The sequence below is a fragment of the Acipenser ruthenus genome, chromosome 15 (assembly GCF_902713425.1).
Source record: "Acipenser ruthenus chromosome 15, fAciRut3.2 maternal haplotype, whole genome shotgun sequence".
NCBI lineage: Eukaryota > Metazoa > Chordata > Actinopteri > Acipenseriformes > Acipenseridae > Acipenser > Acipenser ruthenus.
In genome coordinates this window covers 8,322,928-8,341,646 of record NC_081203.1, presented here as the reverse complement: position 1 = coordinate 8,341,646, position 18,719 = coordinate 8,322,928, and the positions used below count along the sequence as shown (strand labels likewise).

At 40.3% G+C, this 18,719-nt stretch overlaps 1 protein-coding gene across 2 annotated transcripts in view; it reads right to left on the bottom strand.

Annotated features, from left to right (window-relative positions):
- LOC117421792 (nucleus accumbens-associated protein 2-like) overlaps positions 1-18,719 on the bottom strand; it is a 41,392-nt gene extending 22,673 nt beyond the window's left edge. Inside the window, exon 1 of one of the 2 annotated variants that reach the window (XM_034036157.3) lies at positions 18,365-18,719. The gene's annotated coding sequence lies outside the window, so the exon portion shown is untranslated. Of the gene's footprint in view, positions 1-10,389; positions 10,548-18,364 lie in introns of those variants that run through there. The other variant, XM_058987113.1, reaches the window with a different exon arrangement.

Here is an 18,719-nt window from a genome sequence, read left to right as displayed (position 1 = left end):
AGCAGAAAGTACTTGTAAGGGGAATAACTTCTATTTGGAGCCATGTTCCCAGTGAGGGGCTGCACTGCTCTTTATTTACTGTTCCCTTACCTTTCTATGATGTTTGCAACATACATGTCAACCCCCAAGTGTTCACACCAGCAAGACCCCTGATGAAAAACCTTAACCTAGACCACTAGATTGTGTATACCACTGACCTAGACTTAAGAGCTATGCACACCGAGAGTGAAGCAAACGACACGAATACAGCACGAGTACATACAAAATTATATATATATAGCTAGTCATGAAAAGAAAATACTGTCTGCTTTTGCTCCTTTTGTGGAGACAAAATAAAATAAAACAAATATAGTCTGGGCACACCACACACTAAAAAAAATGCCATTTAACAGTGAATGTTTAGATGTGATCTGGTTTAACATGTAAATCAATCAAAAAGAATACATCTACACATTTCTTTGTAAATACTGAGAATTAATTTAAATATACTTTTTTTTTTTTTTTACTGATTTTCAGTTAATAAAATCTTCAGTTAGTGTGTGAATGTGATTATTATTACTATTGGTCAACATTATTAAAACAAAGAAGCGTCACTTTACAGAAAAATATGAAAACAGTGTGTGGCGCTCCCCGTCACTTTGACCAAAATTAATGTGAAATAAAGAGATAGACATACCATCAATTTCCAATTGTTCTGTTATTTCTTCCCATATGGCGTCTTTCTTTGTATTGTATTTACTGTATAACCACTGACATTTTTCGACTAATAATTACATTCCCATTGATGTCCATTTCTCTTACTTCTATGGTAATTTCTGCGTGAACGAGACAGTGACAGTCTGACAGCCTCTCCTTTGACTCTGTCCGAGTAATGACGTGCTGTGTACAGAAACATAGAAGGCTCGCACAGACAAACCGTCAGTTTAGACAACAAGGCAATTCTATCTTTGCAGTAAGGGAGGGAGTTTGCATAGGAGCTACAGGAATATAGAATGGTAATAGTAATGGTGCCCCCCCGCAAATGCTTGGGTTTAAAGCCAAAAGTGTAGAGTACAAATCAAAGGAGATTATGACGAGGTTGTACAATGCACAGATGAGACCGCACTTGGAGTACTGTGTCACCACAGCATCACAAGGACTTTGTGGCCCTGGTGAGAGTCCAAAAAAGAACAACCCAACTAATCACAAGGGTTAACCCTTTCAGGACCAAGCATTTCAGTGTCCCCCAGGACCAAGCGTTTTTTGGCTGTAGTTGACTCTCGTCATATAAAAATTCACTAAAATCTATTTTTTACAGTAGCATCTTATTTTGCAATGCATACCACTTATGTAGATAGGTTTTTAAAGCTACCTGGTTCTACACCAGTCAGTCAATAGGGGAGGCTGGAAATATTGAATTAAGACATCCTGCTAAATCCAGAATACTAACCATAAAACGTTACAGAACACCCTGCAAAGTTCACAGAAACACATTATCGTTATTTTTGCTGTGTCCCATGATGTCTGTATATCAGTGTTATTTTTAAAATAACTGGGCAATACATTTCTCAACATTTATAGGAGCGTTTGCCAGGAGAAAAATAAAAAATAAAATAAAAAAACTTCCAGGGATTGCAGATCCAGATCATGCTCACTCCTCAATGCTGGCTTCCTGTTCCCACAATACACCACTCATTAAAATCAGAACACCAGCACTGTTGCAGGGGGAAGCATGATCTGGATACACAGAGAGGTTTAGAAGAAAAAAAAGTTCTCTTGGCAAATGTTTCCAAGTAAAAGTAAAGTAATTCCCTAGTTGAGGTACCTATAGTGTGTGAAAAATATCAATAAAAAGATCAGGAATATGCTGAATAAATATTCCTGCATATGGGCAACACAGGATACAGCAAAGGTAAAGTAATATGGTTCTTAAAAACACTGCCGTGGTTCTGTAACAGTTTAACATCACTGAGTGGAGAGGGTTAAATCCAGGGCTTTGTCATTTCCAGTTAAGTTGGAAAAGCTGCCCTGAAACTAGCTGTATCTAGTACCATGTGATCCTGCCAGGCACGCTGCCAAGGACTGACCAAGTCATTTACCAGAAATTTCACCAAGGAAAGTGGAAAAAAAAAAAAATAGCAAGTGGTGTTGCAAGAACACCCTGCCATGAAAGAGGAAGCAAGAGGCTGGCCTGGCCTGATCCAGAGAATTCCTCTTGTGAAACCTGGGGTCTCAAAGAAAATACACGAAAATATAGCCCTTTCGATTGAGGCCCATTGGGGTTATTATAGTACTGTACACAGCCACCACCTTGAAAGTCAGTGATTGAAAGTCAGTGTGACAATAAATCTGCACACACTAAACATACACAACAAACCTACTCAGACATATGCACACACCAAACTAGATTTTTAACACTAGTATTCAATTACCTGAGAGAGGATAAGCTCTGGCAACAGGGATTAAATGGAGACTGCAAATCTACACGTCAACAGAAGAAAAAAAAAGTTTGGTAGCCATTTGGTCCATCAAGGCTCGTCCCTTCTTCGGACACCCTTTGCCCAGACTAGTGCATCTCATTTAACAGGACCGAATCTTTTTAGATTCTGTCTTGTTTTCAGTGTTTTTGATCCACTACTCTTCCTGGTAGGCAATTCAATGCCTTGATAACGATGTAAAAACAACATGCTTCCAACCTTCTGTTCTAAACAGAATTCGCTACACTATTTTACTAGCATTGATTGTTACATTCATTTTCACATACAGTATGTAAATCAGGGTTCAAAATGAATGGTGACCCCATGGCCTGAGGACACCAAATATTTATTTTGGCTACCAAACCAGTCACCTGTATTTGATACCTGTACAAAGTTATAAGCTAACATATTATAACTTACCAAAAATGGTAGTTCGGATTTATGGGACCGTATCGAAGAGGGAGGAAGTAAAAACAATATCATGGCGCATGCAAATTTTGTGTGGGCCTGCGTACTTTGTGTAAGTAGCTCATCCTGAGCGGTAGCTCAGATTGTCAGAACAAGTGTCCGGCTTTTTTTTGTTTTTGTTTGTTTACATCAAACACACAGAGGGGTGTACTTACAAAGCATTTTCAAAACTGATTCGCTGGTAGGATGGGACCAGCAAATCAGATGCTAGATAACACAAGTTCACGGAGATCATTCTGTGCAGAATCTGACCTATTTAGCCAATGTTCACATTCAAATGTATGTAAAATAGAAGCTCAAACATTGGTGGAGCGGAGCCCACGTTCCTGAACATTGGTGGAGCACGGGCACATATAACTCGCCGTCTATGGAGACAGATCACATTTCAAAATATTTATAGTAATAAATTACATTTTCCGTGACTCATAAGGGGGGGGGGGGGGGGAGCAATGTTTTGTGATGTGTGTACACGGCTTCCTCAACTGGCAGACCCCCACAGCAGTTTTATTGAGGGCTGCAGTAATTTTAAGACTATTAAGAAGCATGACAGCTCAGCAAGGCATCAGAGAGCTTTTGAAGCTGACCTCGCAAGCGAGGCCACACCGGGGCATATCTAAAATATCTACATCAGGGTTCGAAATGAACGGTGGCCCTGTGGCCACCAAATATTTATTTTGGTTACCACACTTGCACCACCAGTCACCCGGTAGGCCACCTTAAGAAAACATGAGATATTGTGCCATCTATTTAACAACTGTCATACCTTGTTTAAAAAAAATCCAGACCCTTCACTGACCTTCATTGGGGTTCTGTTATGAACAATTAAATGAAATGACAAATTTGAAAATGGATGTAATAATCTGTGATAAACATTTAATATTTGAGTAAAGTGGCATATCATTCAAGTAATACCTCATAAAAGTATTTCTTGTGACTCTCTACTGCTGAAGCAAACAGTGTAATTCAGTTTAAAAAGGTGTGATATTTTGTCCAAATAAAACAAAATTCGTTTGCTTCAATTACTTTGAACACACGCTGTGTTATTTACCAGATTTATTGCTTTATTGGGCTAAAAATAAATAAATTAGGGCCACCAAAATCTCTAATGGACAAGCACATTTTCTTGACTGGTTGGTCAGAGTGGCCATCTCAAAAAGTAAATTTGTAACCCTGAAAATACTGTGATGAATCCCACTGCAAAGATGGGTTCCTGGAAAGTTAGGTTGTAAGAGTTTAAATGAGTAAACTATGAATAACTGTAAAACATGTATGTGTTACATTTCTTTAACCGCTACAACAAATGCAGCAATGAATTTCGTTCAGATTATTAAAATCTCCAAGGCATAAATTCTATTTACAGAACAATGCAATGTCTCATTGCATGACCAAGCCAACTGCCTCTTAACACCCAGGAACTCAAGAGAGTGGAATTCAACGAGCTACCTGCCTCTGGAGGACAAAGGCCCAGTCCTGCAGGCATCTGCTTGAGCACACCGGTACTCCTCATCAGTAGGATGCGCTGTAGAGCATTGAGGAGAAACTGTGCATGTCGGTTTTGCATCCCTATTACCACTGGAGTGGCAATGCCAACGTGACACTCCCTCTGAAATTTCCAGTGAGAACTAGCGACAGCACAGCCACGACACAAACCTGCTCTCCACTGACCATCACTCACCCTGCACACCATGCAGCTGTGCTTTTTACCAGACGACCCCCAGCACACACGGACCCCTTCACTCATGGGCACTGTTAATAAACTCACCAGCCAATTTTAAAATAGGGCAGTCTGAGCAATCCTCTATTAAAGAACTAGTGTAGATCACTAGGATGTGTGCACAAGGAATTTCTTCCCTCTGAACTAGATTGTTTGTGGAGCCTTCCTGTAGCATTATAAATGTGCATCGATGTTAAATCTGCTAATCCAGAAAGCAAAAGCTCACCACTGTTCTCTCTGACCGTCTCCAAACATAAATGATTATTCACGCTGCAATGCTTTTCGTTCAGTTGCGTTTACTTGGGAACCAATTGTTTTAAAGCAATGTAAGGTACATGAACGCAAGTCATACTGCTGTAAAATAAACTTGTCACAAATACGTAATGTTTTGACACCTATGTACCAACTTTTGAAAATACATGCTGGCAATAATTTAAATGGGTTTCACGGGGTGCCCGCTGGGCTGTAAGGATAGAGCAGAGGAAGCAGAAATGAGTCATTAGTAAGACGAGCAGAGTGAGTGATGCTGGGCCAAGGACAGAGGCTCGATCCCGTAGCTCGGCTTAGATGGGCCAGAGGGGGCCCTGCTTAATTAGGATAGAAAGAGATCCCGACCAATGAGCTCTCCTTTTGCCAAGGATGGAGCTTGGTCGAAGGTAGCATTCCTGAGGATCTGAAAACATATAAACGCCCCCTCTCCAGGCATGCTAGCCAGTCTTTGGTGAGCTGCTGTTATGTCTGTAGGGGATGAACGGATGTAAGAATTGACTGCTGAGGAGGACCAGCTTCCCATGTTTTTGATTACGTGGATATTAATATTTGCTTTGGCTGCGGAGGTTGCTGCTCTGATCCGGAATAAATGGGGGGTATAGCACTGGGGGGAAAGGTTGGTTCTGAGGACAAGAGTGGTGAGGTGGGAAGCGAACCAGTGGTGGGTTATGATTGAGCGAGATGCATTGATAAATAGCGGGTCCGATGGAAGGAAGTGTTAGGTGGACTGAGGGTATTGAAAGGAGAGTTGGGGAGGGGACTGAATTTAAACTATATGAATATTGAATGCTGGCGATTATCGGAATAGAATAGAATCGACTTTCTTGACCACTGGTGCCCCCAGAGATGGACGGCTGCAACGATAGGATATATTTCGAGAAGAGCTGTAGATTTGAGATGAGGGGATAGATTCTGAATTTCAGGGAGCCATTTGCTGGCCAACCATTGGGAGGCTAGAAAGCTGCCGAATCCTATTAGACAAGCATCTGGAGAGAGAGAGAGAGAATCGTGGGATGCTGAGATGAAGTAGTCAGAAAACAGGGAGAGACCGTTCCAGTGAGAGAGTAACGTAGTCCACATTTTTATGTCTGAGCGTCAGATCATATGTTGATGTGGGAATTTAAAGTCTTGGCTGTGGTAGAGAGCGAGAGGAGACGAGAGATGAAAGTCCTGCCCTGGAGGATGATGCGTAAGGCTTAGTTGAAATGGCAGAGCAGACAGGAGGTATCGTTTCTTAATGGAAGAAGACAGCTGCGTAGTTTGGCGGGTGGAAGGCTGGCTTCGAACTTTGTTGTGCTTCGAGCGCTATGCCCAGGAATTCCAGAGAATGGATGGGACCGATGTTTTTGTCTTCGGAGAGCGGGACACCGAGGGAAGTGAACAGGTTTTTTAAATGGCTGATTGCTTGTGCTGGAGAATGAGATGCTGGGGAAATAAGAAGGAAATCATCCATTAAATGGAGCAGAAAGGGGACGTGGCAAGAATTGAGGGAGGATCCAACAGAGAGCTTCTTATAGAGTGTCGAATATTTTTGCTGCTATGGTAGCCGAAATTGAGCTGGGTGGCAAAATAGTATTTACTGTTCCAGCTAATTCCGAACAAGTGGAATAATTTGGGGTGAATGGGCATGACCTTGAATTATTATTATTATTATTTATTTCTTAGCAGACGCCCTTATCCAGGGAGACTTAGAACTGTTAAAAGATATCACATTATTTTTTACATACAATTACCCATTTGTACAGTTGGCTTTTTACTGGAGCAATCTAGGTAAAGTACCTTGCTCAAGGGTACAGCAGCAGTGTCCCCCACCTGGGACTGAACCCACGACCCTCCGGCCAAGAGTCCAGACCCCTAACCACTACTCCGCACTGCTGCCCACAATGCGTCTGATATGTCTGCTTTGAATAGCCATGAACCTTGACTTGTGGGTGGTGATGCCTATAGGGTTGATGCGAAAAGTGAGAAATGGAGGGGCTGGAAATTGACCGCCCAGAAAACCTTCGATTTCTGTTTCTATGAGAGAACTGACTGTTAGGTTCTATCCGAGTACAGATTTTTACAGGTAAATGATGATGAGAGGATTTCAGAAAGTCATGTGGCGAATCCATGCGAGAGTCCATTGATGAGATATGTGGTGAATGCTTTGTCTGGGTGAAGTTGAAGCACTTGTGAGAAGAGCTGGAATTTTGATTGGAGTGGCAACTATGAGCATCTTTGAATGCAATATGGAACATACTGGACAGAAAGACTTGGAGTGGGCGTCGCCACAAAAGCTGCAGATATGTAATAATTTGCATGATGGATGATAGCAAACTGAGAAGTTATTGCAAACCTGCTTGGAACCAGCGAACTTGATATTGCGACCATGTTTATCACAAATTGAGGATCGATTTGGTGGAAATGATGCGTGGATGGGATTTGGAACTGAAGTGTGGTGGGGAGGATCGTGAGCCTGGTCTGAATGATGTTGATGCTGCTTTTGGACAGAGGGAGGTAGAGTGAGCTGTAGATGCGCAGACTCTCCAGGCGTTGGCTCTCGGGCCGCTGAAGGGATCCGGATCTGGAGAAGACCAGTCCACGATGTGATTGTCAGCCGATAGGACTGCGGCGGCTTTAGCTGAGAAAGTCTTGTGATATTCGTAAAACATGGTCCCCCCATAGCGAACGGAGAGCTCTGCTATGTAAAACAGATACTGATCCAATTCTGTGCTGCGATGAGAATAGACTGAAGAGAGAACATCACGTAAAATTGAAAACGCTAGGACAAACTCTCCAAGTGTTAGATTTTTTAGTAGGTGAGAGTCACATGATTTTAGGGTCCACTACATGGTGATCCAGGAACTCTGAAGTGGCAATAAGGACAGATACAAGGTTAATGTCCTTACCTTCAATATTTTGCTTTCGTATATTAGCAGAGAGAGCGTGGCGCCTGATGGTGGAGGCTGAATGAGAGCAGATGCCGTTCCTGAAGCTTTGTACTCGGGAATTCCGATACTGGGAACTAAGACTGAGGTACCGGAAGAGGAAGCTGTTGCTGGATAGGAGATTGGTGGCATGGTAGATATGGCTGCTGTTGCTGAAGGGGTGCGTGAGTTTTGAGATTGTCCAATCTGGTGTTGATAATGGAGATGGAATTGGCAATAGGCTGGATGAGATCTTTCAAATCCTTGTAAATGGTTTGGTGCAATTGCGAAAGCGGGTCTTGTATTGCTGCTGAGAACTGTGCTGGCTCCGTAGTAGGGGATCAGAGCGTGGGGGGGGGGGGGGGGGGGGGGCGGGGGCGGCACGTTGAAAGTGCTTGCAGTCGAGAAGGAAATACGGGCTCAGAAGACATTAAAGAGAGTGTCTCCGTCAACTGGAATATTAATCTGAAAAGAGCTTTTAAAGAGTTTGGTGATGGGCCAATCTTTGTAGTGAAGCTGCAAAGGATGCTGGGCTAGAGACTGGATAATCTGGGCGCCAGCTGGTAAAGGAGCTGCCGGAGTCATAGATGAAGTTGCATTGGGATGAAACAATGAATCCTGGTCAGAGTCGTCCGAATTAGATGAAAGAATAAAGCGCCGTTGATTAGGCATGATGATTCTGTCTATTAAATTCCTTTAACAAAAGATCTGATTTCAGAATCTGTTTGGAAGCTTTGGCAGAAAGCAAAACACTAGACCGAGGAGTGTGAGACTGTGGTTTACATAGGAGGTTAATGATGATAGATGTTAATTAAGCTGCCCAGCAACCACTCCCCGAATTTCGCCCCAAGGCTAACATTTGTGTGGCAAGCCAACATAAAAGCGGTAAAGAAAATGAAAGGCAAACTTATTCTGATATCCAAACATGGGCCAGAAATGCTCTGCTGACAAACACTGGTCTTCACGGTCAAGCCAAGAATTGCTTGTGAGCACCTAGTGAACCCTGGAGTTGAACTGACCCTGACCAGTAGAAATCTCTGGATGAGGTGTACTATTGAACCCTCATTAACCCACACAAGCACAAACACCAATTCAGTGCATTTTATGGGCTCCCAGCCAAGATCGCAACTCTTTCACATTTTCAGAAGTAAATTCACATTAACTAGCGTGAAAAAAAGCGGTAGGCTGATGGCACATGACAGCATGTGCTCGTCTTCGCGGCTCCCGAGTCAGCGTGGGGGTGGTAACGGTGAGCCTAAAAATAATTGGATATGCCAAAATAGGAACAAATAATAAAATTGTTGATTACTAAATTTAAAAAAATAAAATAAATAAAATAATTTAATATAAATGATATAGACGTCACAATAAGTGCATTCCCTAGTATATTTCCATGTTGACAAAACAAGTTAATTGTCATTAAACTCGGATGTCCTGTAATATACATATGCGTGGATTAAAACTCCCTGTACGTTGGGAGAAAAAGGAGAAGGACATTTGTACCTTACTTTGGTGACTTATTTGTCTCCTGTATGACAGGAATTGACTTTTTTTTCCTACATTTCACCTAAGTGATGGGAACTACAAATTAAAAGTGAAATGGTGCTTTTGGCTGACTTACTTTTGCTAAACCAATACCCTGAAAACACGTAAACTCTCCTCGCTGTACAGAGTCTGGCAGCTCTCGCACTTCACTGATAACTTGGCACGAGGAACTACCGTTCCTCTCAATACATGAACCTGACATTTAAATGCAGTAAAGTTACAAAAAATACATGAACCTGCCATTTAAATGCAGTAAAGTTACAAAACAAAGAAAAAACAGCAGTCCAAGGTATTAGCAGATTAGAAAACATTGTGTTGTGTGATTAATAAAATTATTTCTGAGTACTTTGTGGCCAAGTGTGTTCTTGTTGGGATGTTTAAAAACAAAAAACAAACAAACAAAAAAAAAAAATACATGGTTTACTGTTTAGAAGCATCAAGACAAACTTTCTTTCAAGTTTAGTGTTGCTAACCTAGTTTGCCATTTACCACATTTACATATTTAAGATTTAAATGCTATAAAAATGTTTTTATATATATATAGAAAAAGATGAAGCCATGAGGGTATGAAACCGGGATTATCATGCTGCAGCAGTGTTCCAGTTAGACATCATGGGACAAAAAGCTGTAAAATGTACATGGTTAAAAAAAAAAAAAAAAAAAAGTATATAATAGAAATAAAATAAAATAAATAAAATATGTTTTGTTTGCAGAATTTGATGGAGCCTACTGCAAATATTGTGGCATTTTGGTTAAACAAAACTGCAGAGAAACGTGACAGGTTATACACATGTCCTTTAAAAACCTTCGGTTTAGCATTTACAAAACAAAGAAATACAAATTCCACAAAAGCAGCAGTAATAGTTGCCAATGATTTTGCATCTGTGATGCAACTAACTAAAACACCTGCACATCTGGAGTTGAATTCAGCTTATACAGAAAGAGTGGAAAAAAACAGGCAGAAGCTATTTTTAGATTTGAATAACCCAAGTATTGCTTATTATAGTTGTACTCTTAGTATGTTACTTACATTTACCAGCAAATGTGTTCCAAACCGCACTGAAAGGAACATTTCCTTGAAGTATGTTATACATTTGTTGAGGTGAGGTGGAGTCACTGGGAACCTTTTGCATATCTTGAAGAATTTAGTGAACCAGTCAAGCTACAAGGCTAATCCGCCCCTGTCAATCACAAATTGATGGATTGTGGTCACTGTAAAAAATAAATAAACAAAACCTACAAGTTATATTCTACTTTTTTGTGTGTGTTTTGTGCAAGGGGGGCAAGAAGATTTTTCTAGCATTTTCTCCCTTGGACAAGAAGTTTTTTTCAAAAATTACACACCTCTGAACTAGTAACAGGTAGTACCTCCAGTCAAGGGTGTAAAAAACCCATTACAGCATCCTGGGGAAGCCAGGTACCATGATTTACATCCATAAGACCTGAAAATACTCATGTACACTATAGTATAGTTTCATCAAATTGAACAAGGATCATAATCTGTAACTGAATTGTCTCACGGATTTCATAACCCATAAAACTATTGTTATTTTTCTGTGTTTCTAAAAAACAAAAACAGAAAAAAAACAAAAAAAAAAATTCCTATATTGATCACTGTCCGCGAGCGGAAAGCAGGTACTACTCGTATTATTTTTCATAGAATTTAATCTACCGAGAGAGGCAGCTCAAATCATTTTAAGGTAAATTATATTTCATGGGGGCCAAGTTTCTCAAACCCTAAGTGTGTATAATATTTACAGTGGCTCTCAAAAGTATTCACACCCCTTGGACTTTTCCACATTTTATTGTTTTACAACATGGAATCAAAATGGATTTAATTAGGAGTTTTTGCCACTGATCAACACAAAAAAGTCCATAATGTCAAACTGAAAAATAAAATCTACAAATTGTTCTAAATTAAAATTACAAATATAAAAAGAGAAAATAATTGATTGAATAAGTATTCACCCCCTTTGCTATGACACACCTAAATAAGCTCTGGTGCAACCAATTGTCTTTAGAAGTCCACATAATTAGTTGAATGGTGTCCACCTGTGTGCAATTAAGGTGTTTCGCATGATTTCAGGTTAAATACACCTGTCTCTGGGAGGTCCCACAGTTGGTTAGTACATTTCCTAACAAAAACTACATCATGAAGACGAAGGAACATTCAAAGCAAATCCAGAATAAGGTTCTTCAAAAGCACCAATCAGAGGTAGGATATAAGAACATTTCCAAGGCACTGAATATCCCCCGGAGCACAGTAAAGTCCATTATTAAGAAATGGAGAGAATATGGCACAACTGTGAATCTGTCTAGAACAGGCAGTCCTCAAAAACTGAGTATCTGGGCGAGAAGTGCACTAGTCAGGGAGGCCACCAAGAGGCCTATGGCAACTCTAAACGAGTTACAGTCTTCCACGGCTGAGCTGGGAGACACTGTGCATACGGCAACAATAGCCCGGGTGCTTCACAAAACTGGCCTTTTATGGGAGAGTGGCTAGAGTTTGCCAGAAGGCATGTGGGAGACTCTGAGACCAAGTGGAAGAAGATTCTATGGTCTGATGAGACCAAAATAGAGCTTTTTGGCCTCAACGCTAAGCGCTATGTTTGGCGCAAGCCTAACACCGCACATCATCCTGAGAACACCATCCCTACCGTGAAGCATGGTGGTGGCAGCATCATGCTATGGGGATGCTTCTCTGCGTCAGGGCCTGGAAAGCTCGTGAAGATAGAGGGCAAGATGGATGCAGCAAAGTAAAGAGAAATCCTGGAGGAAAACCTGCTGAAGTCTGCAAGAGAACTGGGATTTGGGAGAAGATTCATCTTCCAGCAGGACAATGACCCCAAACATACAGCCAAAGCCACACTGGAGTGGCTTAAAAACAAAAAGGTCAATGTCCTGGAGTGGCCCAGTCAAAGCCCGGACCTCAATCCAACTGAGAATATGTGGAAAAAGTTGAAAATTGCTGTTCACCAAAGGTCCCCATCCAACTTGACGGAGCTTGAGCAATTTTGCAAAGAAGAATGGGCAAAAATTGCAGTGTCCAGATGTGCAAAGTTGGTAGAGACTTATCCAAATAGACTCATGGCTGTAATTGCTGCCAAAGGTGCCTCTACCAAATATTGACTCAAGGGGGTGAATACTTATGCAATCAATTATTTTCTGTTTTGTATTTGTAATTTAGAACAATTTATAGATTTTATTTTTCACTTTGACATTATGGACTTTGTGTTGATCAGTGGCAAAACCCCCTAATTAAATCAATTTTGATTCTATGTTGTAACACAATAAAATGTGGAAAAGTCCAAGGGGGGGTGAATACTTTTGAGAGCCACTGTATATTGAAAAATACATATTTGTGTCAAACACGATTTTATTCTTGTAGGCCTAGTTAGTTCTATATATTTTACCAACTACAAATAAAATTGCCAGAATTATGATAAGCTTGCGTGACAGGATTTTCCAATCTCTAGCTGTATTTGTTTACAGATGTAAACTGGGGGAATAGAGTAACAAGTAAAAATAAAATGTCCACCATTGAACAAGGAGTTGTAATTAATTTTCAGTGGCGCTGTTTTTCTGTACTATTTGTCATTCAAAGTACTGCCCATGATATACATTGTTATTGATAAAAACATAGCAGAAAGGAACTTGAGACCTAAGAAATTAGGCCCTATGGCATCAACTGTGCCAAGTTTCAAACATATACACTGGAGCTTGTTGCCACTTCATTGCCTTCTACGCTCATGCGTGCTAACAGAAGAGGATACTTTCTTAACCAAAAGTAAAATATCATGAACTGGCTGCAGTACTTTTGCACGAAGGCATGTGAATATTTCAAGAAAGTGTCGAGAATTTTGGACGGCCCCTAACAGCACTTAACCAGCAAGTAGCCTACTACTAGTGTTAGAAAATATATCCTTTTACAGCCAGTTATTTAATAAAAATAGTAGTTAACTACAGAAATAATAAAAAAAAAAAGGAAGGAAGGAAGCTTATCAGGGGCGATGTATAAAATATTGACTTGCCTGTCCTTGTATGAAATATGGGAGGGATCAAACACTTCAGGATGCTTGGACACCTCCGTAGACAACAGTTTAATTTATGATTTTTCCTGGCAAGCATGTGTTGTCAGCAGAAAAAAATTGCTCTGGATTCAGGTTGAGCGGTACCGCTCAGCTTCACCGCGGGACTAGCGGTATTGTCCTGCGCTGATCTGTCCAACACCATATGAAAGCAATGGAAGCAATACAGACAGCAAAATGCCTTGTTATTATTATTATTATTATTATTTATTTCTTAGCAGATGCCCTTATCCAGGGCAACTTACAATTATTACAAGATATCACTTTATTTTTTACACATTATTTTTACATACAATTGCCCATTTATGCAGTTGGGTTTTTACTGGAGCAATCTAGGTAAAGTACCTTGCTCAAGGGTACAGCAGCAGTGTCCCCCACTGGGGAATGAACTTGTGTGCCTTGTGTGCTGTGCCTTTATGCACACAATCAAGTTCTTCATGCAATTAAAAAACATCCCTCTTCCTGCAAGTACAAATTAAACAGCTGTCTATTTCTCCGTTATGAATTTCACGGAACTGGAAACAATTGGCAATCAATTAGGTATTATGACATAGGCAACTGGGCAGTTAGGCTCCAAAGGGCATAGCTACTGACAATCCAGCATTCAGTTTTTATAATAAATCACAACTGCAAACACAGAAACGCCGTTTTTGTGTTACTGCATTGTGTTTTCACAGTGTTTCGGAACATTAGCATGAGAAGCACACAGTCAGCCTTTCCTAACACTACTGTAACCCCCCACCCCCTCCCTCCTCTTGGCTCAGCTCTGCACGCTGACATGAAAGCAGTGCCATTCATCAACTCCTTTCTTAAAAGGAAGCCCTTGTTTGAGCAGAAAAGGCTTCCTGGCAACGAGTCCAAAACTTCAAGTACCTCGCACTTGCACAGGAAATGAAGAAATCACCGCAAGGCATAGCTCAGGAATGAAGGCACTGTATTTAGTCACATGTCAGACTTCATGAAGAACAGACAGGAACATATTAGTCAACCCACAGGTCATGTGGAATACAGCAGAGTACAGACCAATCACAGGTCGCTCTATCAGTGCAGACCTCCGCTATTCTTCTAAATATAGTTCCCATGGTACTGTACCAAACAGCTAGCCATCCACACACATACTGTACTCAGAGTGAAGCGAGGGTCGTACTGTACCAAACAGCTAGCCATCCACACACATACTGCACTGAGGGTGAAGCGAGGGACACACACAATCAAAAACTGGAAACCAACTGGACAACAGGTCAAACTTTGAAATCTTCAAAGAAACACTGGCTGGTATTGTTTAGCCCTAGACATAAAAGCTAAGACTTCATCATCCAATGTGCGAGTTCCCTTTAAAGTGTTCAGTATGACCCTCAAATTAGTCAGATGAAAATTGTCTGTCTTGCAGATCAATTTGTTATGCAAAGCATGCCCGCCTAGCGCTAAGCAAATTGACAACCAGCTCTCCTGTTTGTGTGAGGGATCTGGCTTGGGGAGAGAGTTTAAACAACACTGGGAAACAGCAGTTTACAGAAAGCGGTAGTGTGGCTTAGTGGTTAGATATGAGGATTGAGATAGCAAGAGCAGAGGGCTGGAAATGAAGTACGGCTTTGGAATCTTCTAGCACTGTGGAGATTGTTATTTCACAATTATGAAATAGTAATTAGTAATCAGTTAGCGATTATGAGAAAGGCAACTTTGCAGTTAGAAACCATGACAGACACACACACAACAGGGTGTTCAAATATGGTCCAATATCTGCACGCCTAGGGATGCTTTCATTTATTTTATTTTAAAATTACTTGTTTGGCATAAATGTGACAAAGAGCTGAAGATTCAGACTTAGTGTTACCGAACACCCTGCCAAGAAACGCATTACGTTACCTTTGCCATGTCCCATGTTGGTCGTATCGCAGAGATATATTTTTAAACACACTGCAGACTCTTTTTTCATTTTATCACACACACTCACGGGTCATAAATCAGCTCAGCAATGCATTTCTCAATATTTACTCAGGAGCGTTGGCCAGGACAGAAAGAACATGTCTAGAGATCAGTGTATCCAGATCAGCTCCCCTGCAGCAGTGCTGGCTTTCTGTTCCCTCAATGCACCGCTCACTTCAATGAGAGCGTCTGTTATGGACGACATGGAATACAGCAAAAGTAATGGAACATGTTTCTTGTTAGCATTGCAGGGGGGTTCTGTAACACTTAAACAAGCCCTGCCTTTGTTGAAGAAATCGGATTGTATTTTAGAACAGATTTATGGTTAATTTGTTATCCATGTACCCCACTGGGATAAGCCATACCATTTTTCTGAGCATTTAACTGCACTGGTGAAGCTCCCTGAATTGTATCAAACCCCTGTTTGGAGGCAATCTCTGGATAACCAAGGATAGGTGATGCAATCCTGGGTGATTCCGCAGAGCTGTAAAATTCTCTAATAATCTCCAGTTCTGCTTTATAATGGGTGAACAAGAGATTAACAGCATGCTTACTACTTGTTGGGCTTTGATACTACACTTCAGTTATTATACTACTTTTGAAAAAATGATGTGCTAATACATTCATGAGATGGTCTTTCAATGTACTACATGCTATTTTAAAAACAATACAAAACACCATTGGAAACACACACACAAATGAACACTGCATGGCAAAACACACCAATGTGTGCCTGCAATTGATTATGCTAGTTGAACAAAATAACAGCTATTGTACAAAATGTGTTGATTAGTTAACAGATATTTTTGTAATACAGACGCAGCATAAGCACATACACAGCCAAGAAATTGGGAAATCGTCAGTGATATTGTGGTGGTCATTGAAACTTATAATTCTAAACAAAATGTTTACTTAAATGCACTCGTATTGTATGTGTAAACTGGCCCCTTCCTTAGCAGAAATAACCCATTCTAGGTATTCACTCCTCCCAAGTCTGTCTCCACTGAATTTCCAGTACTGGTTTCTGTGCTAATCCAGGATTTAACACTGTATCTAGTTTTCCAATATAAAAGACTATAAAGATGTTACTAGCCCAATGCATTTTGAGTATTTCGAAATTATTTTGATGCTGTCACCACAAGTCGTCACGGCAGAAACTGGCTTCAAAGAAAATGTCAAACTGAATACAATTGAGCGAGCAATCTGAATTGCATCAATATCCAGTTTACCAAAGGCAGACCCTATTTTTTTATTGAATCAACACTTTTGGGTAACCCATTCCATATCCTCACCACTCTGTGTTTTAATAATCAAAATATGTTGGTTTGCAGGAAGATTCAATAGTTTTACAAATGTTTAAAGTCTTCAATTGTAAAACTATTGTAAGATGACTATTTGAATATTATTAATCTGATTGCACAGTCTAGTTTATATAAAGTAAATGTTATGGGTCTCTAAACTGGACTAGATTTTGAATTTCATGACAGCCATACCTACTACCAGATGTTCTTTTCTAGGGGTGTAACAATACAGTTATGTCACGATACAATAAGTACACTATCACGATAGGGAAGATGCAATGCAATGCATCTTGCATCTTACACCCCCCACCCCCAAGTCATCCAATGTGCAGCCTTCCACAGTGACAGCTCTCCAACACTGTGGTTCATAGACCTCTAGTGGACCAATCTGTGCGAACTTTCTCTAACAAACTACTGACTTCCATTACTTATCAGAAACACCTGAACCTGTGAATTCCATGGCTTGTGTAAAGCTCAGATCTGAAGAGACTCAAGCTCAAAATGCTATGCAGAATAGTACCATGCCCTTGTGCCATGCTTGTCCCCACCCCCCACGGAATTGTGCTGTATTATTATTATTATTCACCATCATCATCATCATCATCATCATCATCATCATCATCATAACAGAAAGCATTGGTCAGGAATGCAATATACAGACCACCTGGACTCCCGGATGAATGGAAGTTTTCTTATTTTAAATGTCATTTTACAAGCAGGGGCTGGACATTTAATTAAATCCCAGCCCACACCATTCACAAGACAGTACAATCAGGAATTTAAATTGCCGTTGGGCCATAGGACAGAGATTGCAGAGGCAGGGAGCTATGCTGAATGGTTTATTATATTATCCACACAAATCAATTAAAACGCAGCCCTTAGCTTACATTCATGCTGTAGAAAAAGGTCATTGCATTACTTCAAAAAGATACCAAAAATGTACATGTTTTAGTTATATTTATTTGTTTTAATGATGTTGATCTTAGCTGAAAACATATACTGCAACCATATTTATTCCAGAGTGTTTTTACTAGGATGTGCAGGCCATCATCAGTAATTTCTCAATATCTGGTGATACCCAATCAGAGACCAGCACCTACTGGTAATATTAATAATCTGACTCTTCTCTCCTCCACTCAACGGCGCAGGACGGTAAATGGGAGAAAAACTTGATCTGGTCATAGCACATTCTTATACTCTGTTAAGAAGGTCTGACATTCAAAAAATCTGTTTCACCCTTTCATATTTTTAATCTGCCCAACAACAACTTGAAAAGGAGGCGGGGAGTCATAAAGGGATAGTACTAATTTGTATAGCATTTGTGCACAACTGGAACAAGCAGATACCGATTATCCCCACCAAGATTCGTCATTAGCGCTTTTTTTTTTTTTTTTTTTTTTTAATTGTCGCAAATAAAGTTATTTAAATCAAACCAATGTCACTGTCTAGAAGATGAGGAAGATAAATGTTTACAACCAACAAAAAATAACACTTGGATTAATTTTCAATTTCAATAATCCTCAGTGACACAAATAGTTTAGCATAATTTCAATATACTTAATTCATTATTATTATAATTATTATTGTAATATTATTAATTTGTTATAGAGATGTATGTAAAAGAAACAAAAAGCCTAGTTCTGCACGTCATCGACATTAGAAACTAAATAAAACTGAACATGCGTCTTACCCGCAGGGTTCCTTCTGTATAAAGCAAACGATTTGGGATATGTCAGCGGTGCAGTATTTTCTTAAAAAGCAAAGTTTGCAGGGTCTCTACACTCCAGTACCCAGGCCCCTCTGTCTTGCGTCGCTCTCTCTCCGCCTGTCTCTCCCTGTGCAGGAAGTGAGAGCAACTCACATGGACTGCATTTGAACTGCACTCCCCCTGACATCATACGGTCCTGGCATTTAAAGGAACAGACTCTACTTTTCAATGTAGCGCCAGTGCAGACTGACAGTGAGACAGATCATTTCATATATGGATCGTTGTTGACATATAATATGGGTTGAGCTTGAAGTTTTGGGGTTTTATTTTTGATCAC